This window comes from Panthera onca, chromosome C1 (genome assembly GCF_046562875.1).
Source record: "Panthera onca isolate mPanOnc1 chromosome C1, mPanOnc1 haplotype 2, whole genome shotgun sequence".
In the NCBI taxonomy this organism is placed as follows: Eukaryota; Metazoa; Chordata; class Mammalia; order Carnivora; family Felidae; genus Panthera; species Panthera onca.
Window position 1 is genome coordinate 120,068,331 of NC_138346.1, and position 24,436 is coordinate 120,092,766.

Sequence of the window (24,436 nt, forward strand, 5' to 3'; positions counted from 1 at the left end):
GCTATGGAGACTCCAGGTATATACCAAACAAAATGAAATGGAGAATTAAGGCAATTCAGTCTCCAAATTCTCTTCTTAAGAGAAACATAGAATGAAAAAAAAATATTTGAAGAGGTGAGGATTATGGATTGACTAAATTTAGCTATATTAGTAATGTTTAATAATTACTTACAGAATTATGATTCCTTATTAAGTTTTCCCCATGTAGGCATTACAAACAATAAAATGCTTATTTAGAGAATTTATGAGCTTTTAATCTACCTGATTTTCTAACTATGGAAATAGTCTTATGTTGTAACTGTCATTTGGTCCTTTATGGGTCAGTGGTCCTAGAATATCTCCTCATACCCATCCTCTAGCAAACTCCATCAATATGGCCAAGATCTTCATCTGAAATATCCCAGGATCAGGCTTTGAACATCTTCTCTTTTATAACACTTAACCTCCAAGTGATTTCATCTAGTTTCATAGTTTTAAACACCATCTATATTCTATTAACTCCCACATTTTTATCTCCAGTTTAAACCTCTGTGAAATCCAGAGCTGTAAATCCATTTGTCTACTTGACATCTCCACTTGGATGTCTAAAAGGCATTTCAACTATACCAAGTTCAGCTGTCTTTTTTTCTTGAATTTTGCACTTCCATGCACTAAAAATACTGTACCTCCATTCATCCAAATGGTCAAAACTGTTGTCATCCTTGTTTCCTTTCTATCCCACTTTCAGTTCATTACCAGATTCTCTCAGTTCCACCTTTAGACACTATCCAGAAGTCTTACCGCTACTTCTACTGCCACCATCCTAGTTTAAGCCATTATCATATCCTTCTTGCCTGGATTACTACAATGCTGTCACCGACTGATCTCTATGCTTTTCCCCTGGATCCCTTACAGTCTTTTTCAACTTAGTAGCCAGACTGATTTGCTCACATAGAATAGCTGTAGGCTTCTCATCTCTTTAATATAACTTTCTTCCTCTGCAGAGGCTACCTACCAGGCTCAGTTCTGGTTGACACATTAGGCCTGGATTGGTGTGGCTCTGTGCCCAGAGCAATCTGGTTTTATTCACCAACAGCAGTTTACAGTTTCATTTGTACCATTAGAGAAAAATGTCTGGAACTTCCCAAATAGCATAATGCTACAGCATATTAAAGGGCTGCAGCATTATCCTTTCAGAGCCCTCCATATGTGGGCAGCTAGAGTTTAATGACTCTTGGTCCATTTCATTGAGGCTAAGCTATGAGTTGGGTGGATAATTTCAGGAGGCCAAGTTTTGTTGCTCATTGGCTGTATTCACTTAGAATGCATTTGAATACTGTAATTTTCTATTAGCTGGTGTCTTACATCTGTAACATAGGATTATTAAACCTTTTTTCTGACCACAATAACGTATGTCAGGAAGTTCTCCTGATATTTATTCCCAGGAGAGGTAAGATTGCATTTGCTTCTCATTCATCTCAGTAAACTATATAAATGGCAATTGTGGTGTTCTGTCCCACTATACGTACCCAGTTGTGTGGCTGCATGCTTTAACCATGGGAATATATCTGTATCTTTCATATTCAACGAGAGCATTTTCTATTTCATTTTCAGAGTCCCTTGAGATATGGTGTCAGTTGTAGAACATGAAAGTCTGACAGGAGAGTGAGTATCAATCAATCAAATATTTACTGAGTGCTTACTAAGTGAAAGGCACTGTGCTAAGCTGGGTTTAAGCACAGTATTAAGAGGAGTTGGAGGAAAAGTGTTCTTTTTTTTTTTTTTAGAAACTCTCAGAGGTTCAATGTCAGACAGAGGAGAGAAAGCTGAGTAGAATAATACTTTTCCAGATTGTGCAAAATTGTGAATTAGGTGTTTTCACCTCCTTGTTTTTACTTATTTCTCTTTCTTGATTCCTTTTCCTTCATGTCTTTTCCTGTTTACCTAGGCCCTTTATACTCTCTCCTCTACACTAGCCAGTACCAGCATTATTTTCTTAAGCTGTAGTTAGGCCTTTGGGGTGGGAGTGGGGTCCCATAATCACACTTACCCAAATGCCTCATTTCTTCAATGCCATCCCATTGAGTTACAACCTGCTCCCCTCATCTCATTAATATATTAATGATCAAAACCATCTAACTCATTTATTTACCAAGGTGATTTACATTTTAATAGGTATCTTATACATGACAATATTTACTTTAAAAAAAACCCCAAACCTCTAAATACTACATTAAAAACACTCTGGCAGATTAGAGGGGGTGAGATTTGTTTTTCAGGTAAGTGTGTATTTCTGGAATCCTTCAAATCACACTTCTGTTGGCAGCCACCTATTTTGTTCAGAGGTATAATTAACCGTATTCACTACTCATTTAGTTTTTTTTTTTTCCCATGGATTCAATTTGAAAGAAACTTGCAACTGCTTAAATTACCTAATTTCCTTTGCACATTTTCATTTAGCAGTTGTTGAAAAGAAAAAAAAAAAAACACTTTGCATTTGAAACCCCAAGAAACCGCGTTGTTTTATTATTATTATTATTATTATTATTATTATTATTATTCATGTATTTGCAATGTATTTGTTGATGTACAGGTGATTATTTCTTTAGATTTTCAAAATTGCATCTGTATTTCCCAACTCAAAAGAGTTCTCACATGAAGTTCATGCTGAAAAACTGATGGGACTCTAATATAGGTTTTAAAAGTATTGTGCTTTGCTCAAAATTGGTTATAGTTTTAGAAAAAGAAGAAAGGCTGAAGTAAAGTAGGCTAGCTACATGATGCATCAGGGTGAAGAGCCACATGGAAAGATGGCGGCCAGAGAACTTCCGGACTCCAGCAGCTTCCGTGAGGAAGCCCTGCTGATGTGTGTGTAGGTCCATCTTCCTCCAGATCTCTTGTGTGATGGACTGAGCTGTATAAGAAGTATGAAGGAAGAGGGACTCTACTTTCCTGACTGTGAAGGGAAATTCTGAGCTGTGGAAGGAGGAAAGGACAGCCTGGAACACAGGAACAGATAAGGTCCTCTCTAAAGAAGTAAGGAAACAAGGCATTATGAGTTTTGATGAAGTCTTAAAATGTTGAACTTTCATAGAAAGCTCTGAAGCCCAGAAACCTCAAAGAAATCCAGAAGCTGAAGGTAAGCAATACCAGGAATATAAGAAAAGGCTTCTCAGAGACAAGGCAAGGATAAAAGCTAAAAGTTAATCATAAGAAATTGCATACGGAATATGAACACGACTAGATTGTATTTTCTTTCAGTCTTTCTTCCTTGTGGTCTGTTAGGTAGAATATTTTAAAATCATTTGAAAAATAACCAGCAGTTTTATAGAAGAAACACTACTAATTGGATTTTGTGTATTTTCCCCTTCTCTGGGTCATCCATCGTGGCAATGTTGGATCTAGACTCTCACTAACAGCAAAACCTGGCCCCTTATGGTGGCCTCAGGATTAGAGAAATAGGAACATAGGAGCCAGCACAGCACATATCTAGGTTTGCTTTGTAGATCTAACCTGTAAAGGATAGTAACCTAAAAAATCCCCAGAACAACACTACAGCCAGTATTGCTGGTAGGCACATTACAGACATAAATTTGAAAACTTGAGAGCATCCTAGTTAGCCAGAAAAACATCGTGGCATCCTGGTGTTTGTGGGTTTGCAGATGCCTGGCACTGATAGTATTTGTCCCATTGCAGGGTGGTCAGGGGTAATGTCATGCAGATTAACAAATGTGTTTTTCATTCTCCTCTAACAGTCTTCTTGAGACCACAAGCTTAGACCACAGGTCAGAAATCCAAGACAGGACTCAGAATGTGTGTGCAACTGGCTTAGAGGCTTCCTGCATTGAGGAGCCGGCTGTTCTTGTGATTGAGCAATGAAAAGAACTTTCTCCCACATGGCAAAAGAGCCAATTCCACCAGACTGAAGGCTACATGTGATAGTTCATGTCTTAGGTGCCTTTTGATTTTAATTGAGTGGATTCTTTTACTATTTTGTCAGAGATCTAAATAATGTCCTGTAGCCTTGCCTCTTAAATTCACTTTTCCTATAGTGCTGCTTACAAATTCCTGAAGTTAATTATTTAGTTGAAGAGTCTGCTCATAAAGAAAGTGTAGGAAAATCTGTCTCATGGTTATTTGGACTAGTGATAATGAATGATAAAGCGAGCAATGTACCACACACAACTGTCACAATATAGCAGGTACTCAAATGTTGGAGGAAAACAGTTCTTTTCTTACCCTTCAACTCTTACCTTCCCGCATTTCCTAAGATTATCCCTTTCTTTTAATTGGCTCTTCACATGTGAAATAAACACACCACTTGATAGCCTATTAAAGTAAACAACCAGAAATGAATAAAACTGTAGACCAGGATTTCTCCATTTCATTACTGTTGACATTTTGGGCTAGATAATTCTGTGTGTGGGGTTGTCTTGGATACTGTAGTATGTTCAGCAGCATCCCTGGCCTCTACCTACTAGATGCCAGTAGCAACCCCCTGGTTATGATATCCAAAAATATCTCCAGACATTGCCAAATGTCCCCTGAGGGGAACAAAATAGCCCTTGCTGAAGACCAAGCGGATTAACCACGCCCATCCCTTTTTGTCTCTCCTCAGCTCTCTACTCCTCTCTACTCGTGGAGAAAAAAGCAAATGACAACACACAAACAAACATCAGGCTTTTGTTTAAAACAATAACAGTAACACTGCCAGAGAGTCTGGTTTCTCCAGGGGACCTCATTCACAATGTGACTGGAGCCAAGTTTTCAGTGTGAATGGTCTCCCCTGGGCTTGGGCAATGCTGGGGCCCTCAGAGCGTGACTTGGGACCAGGACACAGGCAGCCCAGTTCTTTACACCTTCCGTTTGGAGTCCTGGGCAGTGAGAAACAGTGAGCCATCACGTTTCCCAACAGCAAGAAAACTCCATTAGGTTCACCATCCTTTATGGAAAATCATAGGGAATCGTTTCCAAAAATATAGATGTGAATTGCAAGGGTTCTCTGGATAATTTTCAGTTTCCCAGTTAGTATCCCTTAAACAGAATGACTCATTCCCTGAATATTCCATTTATTTGAGAGAGTGGTTACTGTCTGAATAATAATTTTTCTCCTATGATATTTTGGCAAACCATAGAAATAAATCCTGGTTTTGGAATGGGATAGTTCATTGATTGACATTTGTCCCAGGATAAATTACCATCTGATAAAATTCACAATTCTAAATCCCACCAGTAGTTTCAGATACATCTGTTTGCAATTATCCTATCATTTGCTAGTTATTTCTTCTGATGGTTCACAGCTCTCTATATTCTCTGAATGTGTTAAAAGCCAATGGCTATTCCTTAGCTTGAATTTTTCTTCTCTTTAATTAGTCCCATTCTTGGCACTCCTGTGAGCTTCTCTAATATATTAAGCTCTTGGGTCAGTGGTCTAATTAACATTCAAATAGCTCTCAGTTTTTTGTAATCTACAACCCCAAGGGGGCATCTTCTTTTTGATATTTAACGGGCTATTTACCTTATTACTATTTCCTCAAGTATCTACAGAGGCTGAGTTTATAAAAAATTTCCAAAACCACATAATTATGATTATTATTATTTTCTGTTTTCATTATTTTAAAATCCAGGTTTTATGGTATGCAAAAGCAGCCAGGTAAAGACCCAATGCCTTGATCTTACCTTCCCTGACAGATCTTTTTCCTCCATTTTTAACAGTGCTGTATGCAAAAAGCCTTTGAACTGTATTCATATTGCCTTCATCCTCTGAAAATTCTAGGGATTTATCCACTGGGATATGATCAGTCATTCTACATTGGTGAAATCCAGATGAGCTGGAAGATGACAGCAGTATGATGGGGAAGTTGGGTGCTACTCATGTATGCATGAATGTAAAGAGTAGAATTAGGTTTCATGGTAGATGCTGAGAACCAGAGAGTATGGTGGGAGTTATTTGGAATGTGAGAGCAGGAGGGGCTGACTTCAGAGATATGATGTTCAAGCGAGTTGTGATATGGGCACAACTGTACAGCTCTCCAGCTTCATTTCTGACCACTCCTGTTTGCACATTTAAAGGCCTCTGTGTGTGTGTGTGTGTGTGTGTGTGTGTGTGTGTGTGTTAAATGTTTCTGCTAAACGTTTATTTCTTTAGTGCACTCCAAACCCAATGAAAGGGAAAAAACACACTGCCAAAACTACTTTTCTGTTTGACACCAGAGTGCATCATCCTTGCTTTTCTTTAAATATATGTATTTTTAATGTTTATTCACTTCTTGAGAGACAGAGACAGAGTGTGAGCAGGGGAGGGGCAGAGAGAGAGGGAGACACAGAATCTGAAGCAGGCTCCAGGCTCTGAGCTGTCAGCATAGAGCCCAATGCGGGGCTTGAATTCACGAACCATGAGATCGTGACCTGAGCCGAAGTCGGAAGCTTAACTAACTAAGCCACCCAGGCCCCCCTCCTTGCTTTTCTTTAAAATCATGATTACCGTCATTGTTTTCATAAAGGGAAATATTTATTGCATGACTTCTATTTGTAGGGCACAGTCCTAGGCCTAGTGACTAGGGCCCCTCATTGACTTGCCATTATGCTATAAATCAGATGTTTTAATTCTTCATGCTCTGTTTCAAGGTACCATGTTAGTATGCACCCAAGTTTTTGTAGTTTCCTATTCTCCCATCTTTTCTCTTAGCTAATTTTAGGCAAATCTGTTCAATACTTTCATTATCCTAATCCTGCTTTTAACTCTTTTACCCTTTTGCTTTGCCCATTGCCTAGAACGTTCCCTTTTCCCATTTTTTCTTCCAAAGAATTCCTGATTTACATTTCACAAGGAGACTGTGAGCCACAGATGAGAAGTTTATATGGCCCTAGTGGTGTCACCCTCAAAGGGTGTGCAGAAGAATTAGGAGACTAGAGGTTTCCATTCTTGAAGATCTCATGTGACTTGTAAGACTTGAAAAGGCAACATGCTGAACATTGTTTTGGAGTGAGGGCATTTTAGAGATATGTAGCAAAGTGTTGGAGCTAACAGAGTATGTCAGTAACCAACTTGATCTTAGTCTGAACATGTAGTAAGGAAATGACTCCTTCATCTACTGGAAGCAAAGTGCAGGCATAACAGAAACATAATACACATTGGTTATTTCTTCTTTGTGTCCATTGTTTGCTTAATTTTCATATGTAATACTGATGTTCATGCATTTTTTATTTTGTAAACTTCCCAAAAAAGAGGAACTATGACTGTATACTTTGTACTTATCCCCAAACAGGGTGATAGATAGATAATGTGTTTTGTTGATGATGCTGTTTGACTGATCTTTTCTTATCACTGCAGTGCTTATTGACATCAATCACTGTCCACCATCTTTTGTTCCTGATTTCTATAAACACTTCACAAATTTAAATTATTCAACAGACATTTGGCCATGGGACTTAGCAACTCTGGTTCTTATGAGGTCTCTTAGGGAAACATACTGAAGACATGTGAAGGTACTACTAACCCCATAAGGGTATAAATAGAGAACCAAGGGTACTGAATTTGAATTTATGATCTGGAAACCATGCATTCCATGGTGGCAATTCCAGGGTTCTTTTGTACGACAACCAAAAATAATTTAAGCTCTCTGTGACTCTACTTCTTGCCACTTCCCCCTACCCTTCCCATATAAAAAGGGAAAGTATCCTTAATCTTTTTGGGCCTCGGTTTCCTCATGTGTGCAATGGAGATAACAAGAGAACTTACTTCAAAGGGTCCTTGTGAAAATTGGATGAGTTAATATATGTAGAGTTTAGAATAGTACATTGTATATAAAGAGTGCCAAATAAGTGTGTGCTATTATTATCTGGACTACCTCTTAGTATGAGGGAAGTGCTAGCCAAGGAAAAATCTCTAATTGTCATGAGGTATTTTTTTTATCTTTGAGAAGAGGCTCCTGGCAATCAAATAGCAATTAGCTATGCTTCTCTAAAGAAAGCACTGATCCTGTACTGGTTCAGGACGAAAGTCCTTTTTACGTGTAATGGCCAATATTACAGAAATGCTGGGAATATTTACTAGGAAGTTTTACCTAATGAGTACAAATTGCAGTAAATGTAATAGAAGTTGAAAACATTTGCTGTATTAACGATGCAGGAAACAATTTTTAAAAATAAGCAATGGGAAAATTATATTGCAATGATTTAAACACAGAAAGTCTCTGTATTTGTGTTGCATCACACACAGTAATTCTGTGGAGATACTTTTTGGAAAAACACAGTCATTACTATAAATCATTAAAAATAATCAGTGGAAAGCTTATTGACTATAATATGAGGAAGGAACACTTTTTAGCCAGTATTTGCAGAACAATTTTCCTGAAGTAAAAGCATTTTGTGCTGTAGCCACAGAATGGACTGTCATCTCTTAGTCTCTTTAACGCTGTTTTGCTTTGGTTTGGGGAGACATGAAAAACTATATATCAAAAGATGGAAAAATGAATATTTTAAGGCAGAGACAAACAGTGTGGAATGCTAAATGAAGGTAGAGAAAAAGTCAGTTTAACAGACATGCCATAAGGCACAGCATGAATATGAACTGCAAATTTGCCCCTGAACTTCCTAATGGCCAAAATCAAAGGAGAAAGTATGAGCTACAACATTCTTTCTGACCATATAATAAATAGACCACTGAGTTGTTAGGAGAAGCAAAGAGTTTCCTGGTACTGAGGTCTAATAAAAATTTCTCCTGTAGGTTTTCACAAAGGGGACACTGGATAATGTGGTGGATGTTGTTTTTGGTCACCTAGCTACCATAAAGACAATACTGTTATAACATTCTTTATTGTGTCCCTCAGAGAGGCCAATGGCAGAACATCAACTCACTTCAGTAGCAGTAACTCTGCAAGAGATCAAAGTAAGAAGGTCTGGGCAGATACGATACCCTGACTGGCTAACCTGAGCATTACTTCTTGCAGCTGAATTTTAGGGAATCCCTGCAGACTGATGAAAAATGTACTGAGCTAGGAGGCAGAAGACATACACTCTGTAATGGTTTTGCCTCCGAGTGGAGATGTCACCATGGGTTACATCTACTCTTGCCCCAGGTGGGTACCCCAGAAGCAAACTCCTAGACTCCTATTTGGGTACAAGTGACCTATTATGAAGATAATTTTGTAAAAAAAAACCACAAAACACAAAAAACCCAAAACCCAAACTCTGAACTTTGTATACCAGCTAGTTCTTGGCTGTCCTGGGCTGGGAAGTGAGAGAACCAACAATCAGTGTCTTCAGACTCTTTGCAAAAGGCAAAGAACAATTCTCTAAAGTCCCAAAGGCAAACTGTTAACTACCAAGCAAAATCAACCCCCTCCAGTGGGACATCAACAGGGTCTGCACCAACTTCTCTTCTTTGGGCCTTACGACTTCATTTGTAACACAAAGTGGTAGGATTTGATCATCTCTATGTAGCGTCAGTATGTGATTATAAATTTTGCAGATCTAACCTTAGTTTTTAACTCTTCTGGGAATACTGTTTAAATTACAGCATGGCGATATACCTTAAACAAATTGAAAACGGCTGATAGTCTAGTACAAAAGTAAAGGTGATACCATGAACTAGCCAGACTGCTGTTTGTTAATGTGGAAAGGCATCCCAGGGGCTTTATCTCTCCTGGTGGATCTACAGAAGGAATGAGTGTGATACATGGGAAATTACAGGCTGGGGAAGAGCCAAGACTTGAACAGTGGTTAGAAGATGGAATTTTGTAAATTGGGTTGAAAGCCAATTATGGAATACTGAATAAAAATTACTCGGCCTTTATGGCCGCTGTGGTACCTGTTCAGACCAACGGATGGTAGTGTTTTTTCTCTCTTTCTTGGAAAAGATTTCATCCACCCTTCTCTAACAGCACATAGCAAACCTGCCTGGAGGTTGTACAGGGCTACGAGGGCCCTGTAGCCCTTGACACCCATATTCCACTGTGCGTTCTCCCCATTCTTCTTCCATGCAACCCAGGAGGATGGGAGGTGGTGAGAAAGCTTATTTGCACTTAATACACATTCTTTCAGTTTGAGTCTCTGGGAAAGGCACATTTGTTTATCCTCTAGTCTCCAACTTTAGAAGTAGAAATTTAATTCCTAATCAAACATATAGATTATATGACTATGGACAAGTCACTTTGTTAAGCTTCAGTTTTCTTACGTGTTAACGGGGATATCATAGTATCTATCCCATATGTTTGTTATGAGGAATAACTGAAATATTGGCTATCCACCATATAGAGCAATTCTTGGCCAAAATTACGATGGTCAATATTGTCATCTCAGGTGGGGTGATGTTTTGAGATCTGGGCACAGTGGGAGAACACAAAGACAAACAACCACATTTTTGTTGGTGAATAATTTACAAACTTTTAATAAAAATGTGGTGTTTTTTTGTATTTGTGTTTATTCTTGCAGCTGTCAATACAGAGAACAAACTGAGGGTTGCTGGAGGAGAGGGGGTCAGGGGATTGTCTAAATGGGTGATGGGCATTAAGGAGGGCGCTGCTGAGATGAGCACTGGGTGTTATATGGAAGTGATGAATCACTGGGTTCTACTCCTGAAACCCAAACTACACTGTATGTTAGCTAATTTAAATTTAAATTTAAAAAATTAAAAGAAAAAAAGAAAAAAGAGAAAAGAAAGTTGGTGAATTATTTTATCTGACCTAACTGCTCTAAGATGTCTCTCTATAGATTCCAAGCTTCTTCTTAGTGTGTATCTTATATGTCTATCCTTTTTAAAACAGCTGATGAAGATAAAACCACAAAGTGAAATAAATAACTCATATAAAGTACCATGAAAGAATAATGTTAAATATATCAGTTGTTACACTAAACAGAAACAGACTGAATCCCTCTATTAAAACACAGAGATGATCTGCTTAGGTTAAGAAACAAAACACAGTTATAAGTTATTTACAAGTAACAAACAACTCAAAATGATATTGCAAATTTGAAAATAAAAGAGTAAAGATACCAGGTACATGCAAATAAAAAGAAAGAATGAGTCATACTATTAATATCAAAAAGATAAGTTAAAAGATATAAAACAGGGTAAGAAGAGACATATATTTGTTAAGTGGTGCTGTTTATGAACATATATCACAATGAAATATCAATGTGTACCAAATCATGGAGATAAATATGCAAAGGAAAATAGTTAAAATATAAGAAAATTATGAAAAATTAAACTTGCAGTGGGAGATATTGTTATCCTATTTCAGGACTGATGAATCTAGTTGTCAAATGTTACCAAGGACACAGAAGACTTGAATCACACTATTACACACACACGGTCTGAATTTAATAGATATGTATATAGTGTTATATCTACGTATTTCAGAATAGCTCTCTATTTATCAGCGATTCTCAAACGTTTTGGTCTCAGGATCCCTTTACATTCTTAAATATTATTGCAGCCCCCAAATAGTTTGTGTGTGTGTGTGTGTGTATGTGTATGTGTATATATATATATATATATATATATATATATATATATGTATATGTATGTATACGTATATATATACATGTATATATATATATGTGGGTATATATGGATATATTTTAGAACATATGAGTTATAATGTATCTATATTTACCACATTAGTAATTCAAACTGATAGTTGAAAATATTAACTTATTTTAAACAACAATAAACTCATTACATGTTAAGAATAATATTTTAGGAAAAAAATATTTTTAAAAACAAAAAGTACAGAGTGACAATGTTTTGAATTTCCAATATATTTAATGTCTGGCTTAGTAGAAGAAAAATGCATTCTCATATTTCACTTCTACATTCAATTTGCAATTCAGCTGCAGTATGTGAGGAAAATCCAGCCTCATACAGTTTCAAATGTAGTTAAGACAAGAAGAGTGCTAACAGCCTTTTCAGATAATTATGGATATTCTTCTTTAGTATACACCAAAACTTGGCCAGTGGTGTGTTCATAAATATTAGGTGCAATGTGAAATCTGAAATTATATCAATGAGTCTTATAGACTCAGTTTACACTGACATCCATTGATTGCTTATGCACTTAGAAGGGATTTTTTACCCATGTATTGTTTTGTAACATCATGCAGTGGTAATGTGTTTATTGAGTTTGCAGATCTTCCTAATGTTGACAAGTCATTTTACATTATTCAAAAACTAGACTCATTAATATCGTCACCAATTTCACCAGAAAAATCTTTAAGTATTAGAAAGGGGTCAAGATCAAACTAGTTTTTCAAACTTCTACTTTTGTTTAAAAGTTGTCTTTTACCTTTAGCAAGAAATATTGTCAATTATTTTCCTTTGTGTGTGTGTGTATTGAGTAAATCCGCTCTCAATTCAATCACACAACTGATTTTCCTTGAGGCAACCATCTTACTTTCATACACAGCAGAAGTACTTTTTGCACATTTTGTATTTCATACTACAGAATATTAAAAAGATGTCCTTAGGGTTAAGTTTTAACATAATTAATTATTTTTGCTGCTTCATCAGGATATTCTTAAGTGAAACAAGCATTTTTTGTTCTATTGCAAGTGTGTTTCAGTGAAGAAAATGACTTCCATAATAGTTCAGTGTTCTTTCTTGATTTGGGTTAAACAACTTTACCCACCCTTTCTTTTGCATATTAGTACAAATGCCAACACAATAAAAATGCAGATAATGTCTTACTTTTATTATGAAAATGGTTTTTACCTGAGGACTCCTTGAAACGCTGTTAGGAACCCCCAGGGATTAGAAGACCATATTTTGGAAACCGCTGACTCTATATATTATATAGATCATATGCAATATGTGTGTGTATAAATTGCACATATATTACACATATACACATATATATTATACATACTAGTTATATCAGGGATCTTACTTCCCTTTATCATGTTGCTCTGCCATTTCCTAGGGCACTATCATTGCTTGGTCTCAGCTGGGATTCCATAGTTTCCAGCTGGTATCAAGGGGCAATGAGGCACAGAGAAGGCATGCCCATTGTCTTAAGGCTCAAGCCCGGGTATTTGTAATGTAACTCAGAACTGAAATTCTAGACAATATTGACCTTGTGGGACAGGGGTGGAAAAGGCCACAGAAACATGAGAGTGTGCTAGAGTTACTGTCTCATTGAGAGGAAGATAGAGTGATAAGTTTGAGAAACATTATGTTTGAATCGAGGGTTGAGGACAATCTCTGAAAATAAAAATAGGATGTAATAAAGTTTAAACCATTAGGAAAAATTATCATTCTCTTAATTAGATAGCAATACAGGAGAAAAACAAAACAAAAGTCTGGGAAATAGAATATGTGAAAAGGGATGGCAGTAATATAATAGTGATTGCAATAAATGTAATATATTTAATAGGCTAAACTCAACAATTAAAATATAGAGACTCTTAGTTTTGACTGGAAAAATCTCAAAAAATGTTGCTCAATGTCCAAAAGATAGAATTTAAAACAAAAGGATTTAGAAACTAAAAAAAAGAAGAACAAAAAATAAGAGTGTTAACCAAAAGATGATGGACTGCCAGCCATCTTAAAACGTGATGAACTAGCAAAAACAAATACAAAGATGAAGAAAGAAGTCACATTCTAATAAATAATAAAGTAAGAAGATATAATAGTTATAAGTATTTATATCTATTACTATAACCTTAAAATACATAATGCAACTATTGTGGGGAGAAACAGATGAATCTACTGTTATAGTTACAGTTTTGACACAGTTCTCTTGGAATGAGGTAGGAAAAAAGAGCCAAGATATAAAAGCCTTGAACAATGCAATTAATAAGCACAAGCTATTAGTTACATATAGAACTCTCAGCAACACTGAATACACATTTTTGTGCATTCATAAGAATATTTACAAAATTTGACCATGTACAAGGAAACCTCAATACATCCCAAGGAGTAAATAATGATGAGTAAAATGAGCACAATAACAGTAAGTGTTTAGAATTTTTGAAACACAGTTCTAAATAATTTGAATCCTTAGAGAAACATATCCTATGAAATAGGTCCATTATTATTTCCATTTTACAACATGTAACTTGCCCAATTCCCTCGATTGTGCAACTGTTCTTAATCTTTATGTTATACTAATACTCTTATGCAATGAATTTGACAATCTGGATAGAATGATATTTCTGGGAAAAGTTAAAATGCTAAAATTGGTACAAGAAGAAATAGAGAACATGAACACACCAGTAGGTATGAAAGATACATATATGGTAATCAATGTCAAACAGATTACATTCTTCCACTATTAAAATATAATCCTTGGTTAAAAATAAAATTCTAAGGGAAACTGAAAAATATTTAAAACTAAAGAAAATTTAAAAGACTGTCAAAATTTGTGGGACATAAAGTAATTTTTATAGGGAAATATGTAGCTTTGAAATATTAGAGAAGAAGAAAGTTTGGAAATAAATGTGCTAAGCTTTCAGCTTAAAAATTTGGAAAGAGGGGGCAGAGAAAAAAGAGTGCAGAAGGAAAAAGAAATGTGTATTTGATTGGGAAAGCATTGAGTGATATGAAATAATTGTGGAAGGAGCTAGGGGAGTAAAGTCTAAAAGGGAAAGGAGGGAGGATCAGAGAGAAGTCTAATCAGGGCCCACAGAAAGGAGGTGGTCAAGTCTACGGAAGGCTATTGCTTGCTTCCACCTTATTGGGGGGTTGGCCCTTATTGGGAGGATTAAATGAGCTGTGGTATATAAAAAGTGCTTTGGACAGGACCTGGCACATAAAAAACATGTGCTATTCTTATTCTACCTTTAATAACAATAACCAGTCAAAAAAAGGGTTGGGAAAAAAGGCTAATGTTAACATCTCCATTATAACCAAGATTAGAAAATACCTATGAATAAATTTAACAAAAAAAGTACTGATAAGTAAAACCATAGAATTTTACTCAAAAATATAAATTATGATTTAAACCAGTTATCTCGTAGCTTTTCCGTAAAGGACCAAATAGTAAATATTTTGGGTTTTGTGGCATATATGGTCTCCATAGCAACTATTCAACTCTGCCACTGCTCACCTTCAGCTGTAGCACTATGATAGCTATAGAGAAGATATAAATGATGGGCATGGCTAGATTTGGCCAATGGGCTGTAGTTTGCTGACCCCCAACTTTAAAAAACAGAATTACATGCCATATTCTTGGGTGAAACAATTTAACAAGTATAAAAGTCAATTTTTCTAAAATAATTAATAAAAAGAGATATTTTGTAAAAATAATTGCACTGAGATAGCTTTAAAAAAATTAGCACAACTGAGAAAGCCCAGAACCAATTTTTGTCTTTCCCCCTTCCCTGACTTCTCTCTCTCTCTCTCTCTCCTTACGCATTTAGCAGAAAATGTCAAATATATCTAGGTTTGGGATGAGCAATTTTTCTTTGAAGTTTACTTATTTTGAGAGAGAGAGAGAGAGAGAGAGAGGCAGAGAGAAGGGGAGAGAGAGAATCCCAACCAGGCTCTGAGCTGAAGGCACAGAGCCCAATGCAGAGCTTGATCTCACGAACTGCGAGATTATGACCCGAGCCAAAATCAAGAATCATACACTTAACTGACTGAACCACCCAGGCGCCCCTGGGATGAGAACTTTTAAATCAAGATAGAAAACCTAGAAGCCATAAAAGGAAAGACTGATTTTTTGATTGCATAACAATTAAGAATGTTTGTATAGTAAGAGATACCATAGCAAGTATAAGGTAGAGAGTGAGAATAACTTCTCCGCAATGCATCTGAGAAATAATATTTAAATACACAAAGTTCTTACACTGCTACTAAAAAGACAAAAACACAATAAGAATGGGAAAAAGCAATCAGAAGAAATGCAAATTCAAAGGGTTCATTAATATATGAACATATGTTCTGTTTCAGTGGTAGGAACATCTCCCCTATCGGATGGTAACACAAGGATGTGTATTGCAGCTGTCTTTGTGATAGAGAGAAAAGGACAAACAGAGCAAATGCTTATCAACCTGAGAGTGGCTGAGTACACTGTAATACATCCAGAATATAAATATTACAAGGAAATTAAGAAGAATGAGTTAGAGTTTCTAGTTTAGCTGAGGGATTTCTAAATGTACAGAGAAAATAGAGATGCACGTATGGTCTCTTCTTTTTGTAAACAATGCGCCTCCCCAAATCTTCTGTGCATAAGTGTGTACATTTATATATAAATTGTACAAGCACAAAAGGGTAAAAAACATTGATTACTTGAAGAGATGGGGATGTGGAGGGGGGTGGAAAGAAGCAAGGCACATGCATACACACAGTTTGTAAGGAAAAAAAGTGCTCATAATTTAAAAAATCTCACTTATGTAAAATTTTATTTATATATCCAGAGGTGGCATTAAAAATATTTAACAACCGGTATGGCACAGGTACAGACCAATCAGAACAGATGCTGGCTGGTACATTGTACGGGTGTGTGCTCACTGAATATTGGCCCTGTTATTTCTCTACATACTCGTGCCTTTATTTCTGTGGGGTAGATTCCTAGGAGTTGGATTGCTAGGTCAAAGGGTATGTGTATTTCTAATTTTAAAAGAAATTGCCAGATTGCTGTCCAAAAAGACTGTAGCAATTCACATTTCTTCTAGCGATATGTAAGAGTGCTTTTTCCCCACATCCCAACAGCAGTGGAGAACATATCAATCACTGAGCAGGGAAATATTCTAAGATAGGCAAGTATTCTGTCTCTCAGCTGGAAGCCTCAGCTGTTGAAAAGAGTGAAAGGAGCTTGTGGTTTTAAAGAAGGTCTCTGACATGCTAATCTTAAACTCTGAATACTATGTGCTCAAGGTAGAATGTCTACCAGCTGCTCCTGCCTTCCCCCATGTTAATCCCCACCAACTCCAATTTAGGCTTGTCCCTTCTTCCTAACCTGAGGTGATAATTTTATTGCAGCGGATGTTCCTATCTTTGAGATATGTGGTACCATTTAAAGCTTTTATCACTAAACCCACAGGATTTGGTTCCCTCAGCAAATGGACACCATAATAACTAACTACTATTTTTAATAAACCAAAGTACAAATCAGAAAACTCAAATGACAAGGGCATTGGTGTAGGTAATGCAGACTCATAGTGTCTCATAACACTTTGTGGGAAAAAGATAATTGAATATGGGATATAGAAATTATTCTTTGGTTAGAGTTTTTTTATCCCATGAGGTGGGCAGAATGCTTAAAGGTAGAGAGAAACAGGAAGGAGGTAATTATGGCTAAATTCTCAGCATGGTTGATGGGATGAATAATGATATTATTTATAAAGAACAAAGGTGAAGAAGTGCATTAAAAAAGAAAGGAAAATTAAATTCAGTTTTGAACACTGAATTTCATTTACTAACAACATTTGAGAGCCCTCTATATTCTGGGTGCTGAGGATCCAGAGATAAATGACACAGCCTAAGCCCTTAAGACACTCTAAGTCTATCTAGATCTATAAATGGACAATTAAAGTCTGTGGTATATGTTTTAGTTAAAATAATATTCCAAGATAATATAGAAGAAAAAAAAAAGAAACCTAGTTCTAACTAAGGGGTCCTGGGAGTCTTGCTGGTAATGGTGATGCCTGAGTTTACACTGGGAATAGTGTGAGTCCAGTGAAACGTAAGGGAAGGGCATTCCAGATGGAAGGAAAACATTTACCAAGGCACAAAGGGAGGGTGAATGGAACAGGTGTAGGAAAATACAAGTGGTTAGGTATAGCCAGAATGTGAGTGAACATAGGGCAATGGCAAGAAACATGTTGAGGAGTAGGATCATGAGGTGAGGATCAGCCTTCTAATCCATGCTGAAGAACTGGGTTTTACCCTGTAGTTGGGCAATGAATCATTGATAAAGGAGGTGAATGATAACCAAATTTGTATTCAAAATTGATCATGGACCTCTGTAGAGAAGGTGGATTTGAGGAGAGATGCTGGGACTGGAGACAGAAGACACTATCAGGAGGGGCTGCAAGCATCTTAGCAAGGTCCTAAGGCCACAGGGACACAGGTTGATGCTCTCCTTTGTACCAGATGTCTGTATGACATTTCTGGTTGTCCCAGACTGCCCACCTTCAATTCTGCCTGTCTCTTCTCATTTCCCATTCATCTTTCTGTCTAGCAAAGCCTATCTTTGTCAGCTATTGGAGTAAGCAATCAATTTGATACTGACTGACGAATAAGTCATAGGCTTATTTTAGGAGAACCACCTTTAATTCTATATTGGTAGCATTGCAAGTAAGGTTACTTAGTTAAAAGCTGTTAAAAGCTTAGTTAAAAGTTAATTTTTTGGCTATGTGACAATCATTTATATTTCACAGCTGGCCACCTGCTCTGCCTGCTTATAAAACCAGCCTTGTGTAGCATACAGCATGGTCAGAGGTCAACAAGAGAGATTTTTTCGCCTCCACCTTTGACAGTGTCTCTGTATCAGTTTCTTTAGTTACAGAAACCAAAAGCAACTCTGGCTAACTTGAGCAAAGGTTAAGATGTTGGGGATGAAGCAGGGTGAATTTCTTGGAAAGATACGTGAGATTTCACAGAAGCAAAGGAAAAAGTGAGCAACCGGGTTGGGGTAGTCAAGTGGCTCCAGGAATACTTGAGTCAGGAAGTCAGGAACTGGTAAGTGTCCCTCTGGGACACTGCCTTAGAGGGGACTTGACTCCAATTTAGATTCCATAAAGAAAGCTCTTGATTGGCTTAGTTTGCTTAATGTACTTATCCCTTGGTGAGGGCAGGGTGAAGGTGAGGGATGCCATGGTTCATTCCCAGGGAAAGTGGAGGCTATCACCAGAAGAACAGGAAAAGGATGCTGGGCAGGCAAATACAACAGATATCCACTATAGTATTGCCTTGCTAACTTATCAACTAGGTGGACTAGGAGATTCTAAACTTTCTTCTTCCTCTAAACTTTGGGCTTTATGAGTCAAATATGGCTAGGTGTCCTCGTATGCCTTTATAAGTTTATAGATACATCTTATCAATTCTTTCCTTAGTCAGTAAGACAGTTTCAGTTTCAGATGCTTGGCTGAATAGGGTCTGAATAGAACTACCAGTGTTTGCATGCTTGATATTTCCAACTGGCTTATAGCAATGGAAAGGCTAGTGTTTAAAAAATAAAGCTATGAAAGAAATTTTCTTAAAGGTTATAGAAAGATACAAGTTTCATAGCTTCCCTGTAGCAGAAGGCTATTCCAGGAAATTAGCTTTGTTTAAAATATGTGGAATCTTTAGTTCTAGGGATTTCTACTTGCCTTTCCATTTCAAGACCAAGAATGTACACTTTTAAGATTATTAAAAATAGTTTTTCCATCTCTGACCAGAGAAAATGTTGACCAAAAAGTCAATTACAGCAGAAGCTGCTTAATTAGTCCATGTGTTAGTGGTGTGGCAACTGCCATAAAGACATTTCCAGAGACCCTCTAAGTGTTCTTCATGCGCTCCAGGCAGCCTGGGTCTCTGGCTTGCAAGGCCCTGGCGGCAGCCTTCACTTGCCTTTTTACAGTAATAACAGATGGTTGGCACAAATTGATGTTTGCCACCATAAGTTTCTTTCTACTCGAGACCATAAGATACTTTTTGGCTGTGTTCTGGCTTCATCGTGGAACTTTTTCTCCTTCATTAAAGATGGGCAAAATCCTAGCGATTTGAGTTCTGGCTTTGATTTGGGAAGTACATTTCGAGGAAGAATGGACTGTGTGTCTTTGATTTCTAACCTTCTTTTTACTTGTGTGTGACTCAAACTGAAATTATAGCCTTCTATTATTTTCCCCTTGAATGGTTTTTGACCTGCTTCTAACAAATAGGGAAAATAAACTAACCAGCATGAGAAAACCAGTGTCAACATTAGAAAAACATGTGTAAGAGCAAATGGAAAACCAACATCCACGACTCATTAAAATTAATGGCAGGGCGTGGCACACAGCTGCCCACTGATGAGAAGAAAGCTATACTCTGAATTGGTGGGGAATTAACTATTGTAAAAGGAGAAGCAGAGTAATAGTGATTTGACCTGGTAACATCAGTGGGGGGGATGGCAGGGAAAGAAACAAGTATTTAAGCATTTGCCTCAGAGTCAGTGGTTTTTCTTGATACATAGATATTTTTCACCATGGAAATACTCATTCAGGGATGATTGCAGTGGTTATGACAATAGATGCCAGTAAAATAGGAAAACTAGAGTGTTCTAAGGAAAAGAAGATTTAGATTTGAGACATCTTGAAGTGCTCTAAGAGGATCTCATTGTAGACACTTGGACAGGAAATAAGAATTTTATTCATTTATGAATACCGGACACACTTAAATGATTTAAGTCAAAGGTGAAAAAAAAGTGAAACAAGGAAAGGTGAAAGAAAGCTGCTTATCAGACACACCATATGTCACTTCTGCTCATATTCATTGGCCAAACAAGTCATGTGGGCAAACAGGGAAATATGTTCTTCCTACCAGGAGGGCTTGGTGAGCACCTGCGGCACATATTTTAAACAAATATTCAACTGACCATATTACTAACACAATTTTGTTTAGTTATTATAGATTTTCAGTTTATGTCTTTATTTTTAATTTTTTTACAGTTTTATTGAGATACAACTGAAACACAACATTGTGTAAATTTAAGGTGTACAATGTGATGATTTCATAATATGTATATATTGTGAAATGTTTATTACAATAAAATTAGTTAACACATCCTTTCCCTCAAACAATGACTATTTTGTTGTTATGGTGAGAAAATTAAAGCTCTATTCTCATAGCAACTTTTGAGTATACAATCCAATATTATTAACTATCGTTCTCATGCTATACCATAGGTCTCCAAAACTTATTCATTCTATAACTAAAAGTTTTTACTCTTTGACAAATATTTCCCTAATTCTTCTACTCCTTAGCCCCTGGCAACCACCATTCTACCTTGTTTCTATGAGTTCACTGAACTCCATATATAAGTGAGATTATGCAGTATTTGTCTTTCTGACTTATTCCAATTAAATAAATGAAAGTCCATCCACATTGTCTCATGGCAGGATTTCCTACTTTTTAATGGCTGAGTAATATTTCACTCTGTGTATGTATGTTTGTGCATGCTTCTTTATTCATTCATCCATTGATGGATACTTAGGTCTTGGCTATTGCACATAATGCTTCTATGAACATGATAGTGTAGATATCTCTCTCAGATCTTACTTTCATTTCCTTTGGATATAGTTAAAAGTGTGATTACTGGAATATATGGTAGTTCTCTTTCTAATTTTTGGAGGAAACTCCATACTGTTTTTCAATTTTCATTCTCAACAACAGTGTACTGGAGTTTTTTCTCTATATCCTTACCAGCATTTATTATCTCTTGTCTATTTGATAAAAGGTATCCTAGCAGGTGTGAGGTGATATCTCATCATAGTTTTGATCTGCCTTAGCTCGATGATTAGTAACGTTGAATGCCTTTTCATGTACTCGTTGGCCATTTGTATGTCTTCTTTGAAGAACTATCCATTCAATTTCTCTTCCCTTTTTTTTTTAATTTAAAAAAATGTTTATTTATTTTTGAGGAAGAGAAGGTGCGAGCAGGAGAGGGGCAGGGCGAGCTGGAGAGGGGCAGAGAGATGGAGACAGAATCTGAAGCAGGCTCCAGGCTCTGAGCTGTCAGCACAGAGCCCAACACCAGGCTCCAACTCCCAAACAGTGTGATCATGACCCGAGGCTAAGTCAGATGCTTAAGTGACTGAGCCACCCAGGCACTCCCTCTTCCCAGTTTCTAATCTGATTATTTTTTTGCTATTGACTTGTAGTAGTTCCTTATACATTTTGAATGCTAACCTCTTATCAGATACGTGGTTTGAAACTATTTTCTCCCATTCTATAGGTTGCTATTCATTTTGTCAATTGTTTCTTTTGCTATACAGAATTTTTTAAATTTGAGGTAGTCTTACTTGTTGAGTTTTGCTGTTGTTGCTTGTGCTTTTTGGTGTCACATCCAAAACAAACGAACAAACTATCGGCAAGAGCAATGTCAAGAAGTTTTCCCTAATGTTTTATTAGAGAAGTTTTACATGTTTCTTAATCTATTTTAATTTTTTGTGACTGATGTAACATAGAGGTCCAATTTCATTCTTTTGCATATGAATATCTAGTTTTTACAATACCATTTATTGAAGAGACAGTCCTTTCCCCATTGAGTATTCGTGGCTTCCTTGTTAAATATTAGTTGACCATATATGTGTGGCTTTATTCCTGGGCTCTCCATTTTGTTCCACTGGTCTGTGTGTCCGTTTTTGTGTCAGTACCAACCACACTGTTTGGTTACTATAACTTTAAACATACTTTGAAATCAGAAAATGTAATGCCTCAAGCTTTGTTCTCCTTTCTCAAGATTGCTTTGGTTATTTGGGGGTCTTTTGTCGTTCCTTACAAATTTTAGGATTGTTTTTGCTATTTTTGCCATTGGAATTTTGATAGGAATTGCACTGAATCTATACATGGCTTTGAGTAATATGGACATTTTAACAATATTAACTTCTTATCCATGAACACAGGATATTTTTCCATTTATTTGTGTCTTCTTCAATTTCCTTCATCAATGTCATATAGTTTCCAGAGGGTAAAGGGTTTATACTTTCTTGGTCAAATTTCTTCCTAAATATTTTATTATTTTTGATGTTATTACAAATTGGATTGTTTTCTTTCTTACTTGACACATCCCCAAAGGCAAGGGAATTAAAAGCAAAAATGAACTACTGGGACCTTATGAAGATAAAAAGCTTCTGCACAGCAAAGGAAACAACCAACAAAACTAAAAGGCAACCAATGGAATGGGAAAAGATATTTGCAAATGACATATCAGACAAAGAGCTTGTATCCAAAATCTATAAAGAGCTCACCAAACTCCACACTCAAAAAACAAATAACCCAGTGAAGAAATGGGCAGAAAACATGAATAGACACTTCTCTAAAGAAGACATCCGGATGGCCAACAGGCACCTGAAAAGATGCTCAATGTCACTCCTCATCAGGGAAATACAAATCAAAACCACACTCAGATATCACCTCATGCCAGTCAGTGTGGCCAAAATGAAGAAATCAGGAGACTCTAGATGCTGGAGAGGATGTGGAGAAACGGGAACCCTCTTGCACTGTTGGTGGGAATGCAAATTGGTGCAGCCACTCTGGAAAACAGTGTGGAGGTTCCTCAAAAAATTAAAAATAGACCTGCCCTATGACCCAGAAATAGCACTGCTAGGAATTTACCCAAGGGATACAGGAGTACTGATGCATAGGGGCACTTGTACCCCAATGTTTATAGCAGCACTCTCAACAATAGCCAAATTATGGAAAGAGCCTAAATGTCCCTCAACTGATGAATGGATACAGAAATTGTGGTTTATATACACAATGGAGTACTACATGGCAATGAGAAAGAATTAAATATGGCCCTTTGTAGCAACAGGGATGGAACTGGAGAGTGTTATGCTACGTGAAATAAGCCATACAGAGAAAGACAGATACCATATGTTTTCACTCTTATGTGGATCCTGAGAAACTTAACACAAACCCATGGGGGAGGGGAAGAAAAAAAAAAAAAAAGGAGGTTAGAGTGGGAGAGAGCCAAAGCATAAGAGACTCTTAAAAACTGAGAACAAACTCAGAATTGATGGGGGGTGGGTGATGGGTATTGAGGAGGGCACCTTTTGGGATGAGCACTGGGTGTTGTATGGAAACCAATTTGACAATAAACTTCATATATTGAAAAAAAAGCAAAGTAAAAAAAATAAAAAAATAAAATAAAATAAATTGCATTGTTTTCTTAATATCTTTTTCAAATACTTCATTGTTAGTGTATTAAAAATGCAATTGATTTTTCTAAGTTGATTTTGTATCCTAAATTTTTACAGAATTTTATCATTAGTTCTTACAGGTTTTTGTTTGTTTGTCTGTTTGTTTGTTTTTGATGGAGTCCTCAGGATTTTATATATACAAGATCATGTCGTGAACAAACAGAGCCAATTTTACTTCTTCCTTTCTGACTTGAATGTCTTTATTTTTTTATTTTTCTTTCCTAACTGCTCTTGGTAGGCCTTACAGTACTATGTTGAACAGGAATGATGAGAATAAGCACCCTTGTCTTGTTCCTGATCTAAAAGGGAAAGCTTTCAAACTTTCATCATTGAGTATGATGCTAGCTGTGGGCCTGTCATATATGGCCTTTATTATGTTGAGTTACGTTCCATCCATACCCAATTTGTTGAGAGTTTTTATCACGGAAGTTTTTGAATTTTGTCAAATGACTTTACTACATCTATTAAGAATACCATGTCCCAGAGCCAAAGCATAAGAGACTGTTAAAAACTGAGAACAAACTGAGGGTTGATGGGGGGTGGGAGGGAGGGCAGGGTGGGAGGGAGGGCAGGGTGGGTGATGGGTATTGAGGAGGGCACCTTTTGGGATGAGCACTGGGTGTTG

The 24,436-nt window shown here is 36.8% G+C and overlaps 1 long non-coding RNA gene across 1 annotated transcript in view; it reads right to left on the reverse strand.

The window, feature by feature from the left end:
• Window positions 1–4,231: 4,231 nt before the first annotated feature.
• LOC144617069 (uncharacterized) overlaps window positions 4,232–24,436 on the reverse strand; it is a 61,773-nt gene continuing 41,568 nt past the window's right edge. The window contains exon 3 of the long non-coding RNA XR_013557086.2: window positions 4,232–4,308. This is a non-coding gene — a long non-coding RNA (uncharacterized LOC144617069). The remainder of the gene's footprint in view (window positions 4,309–24,436) is intronic.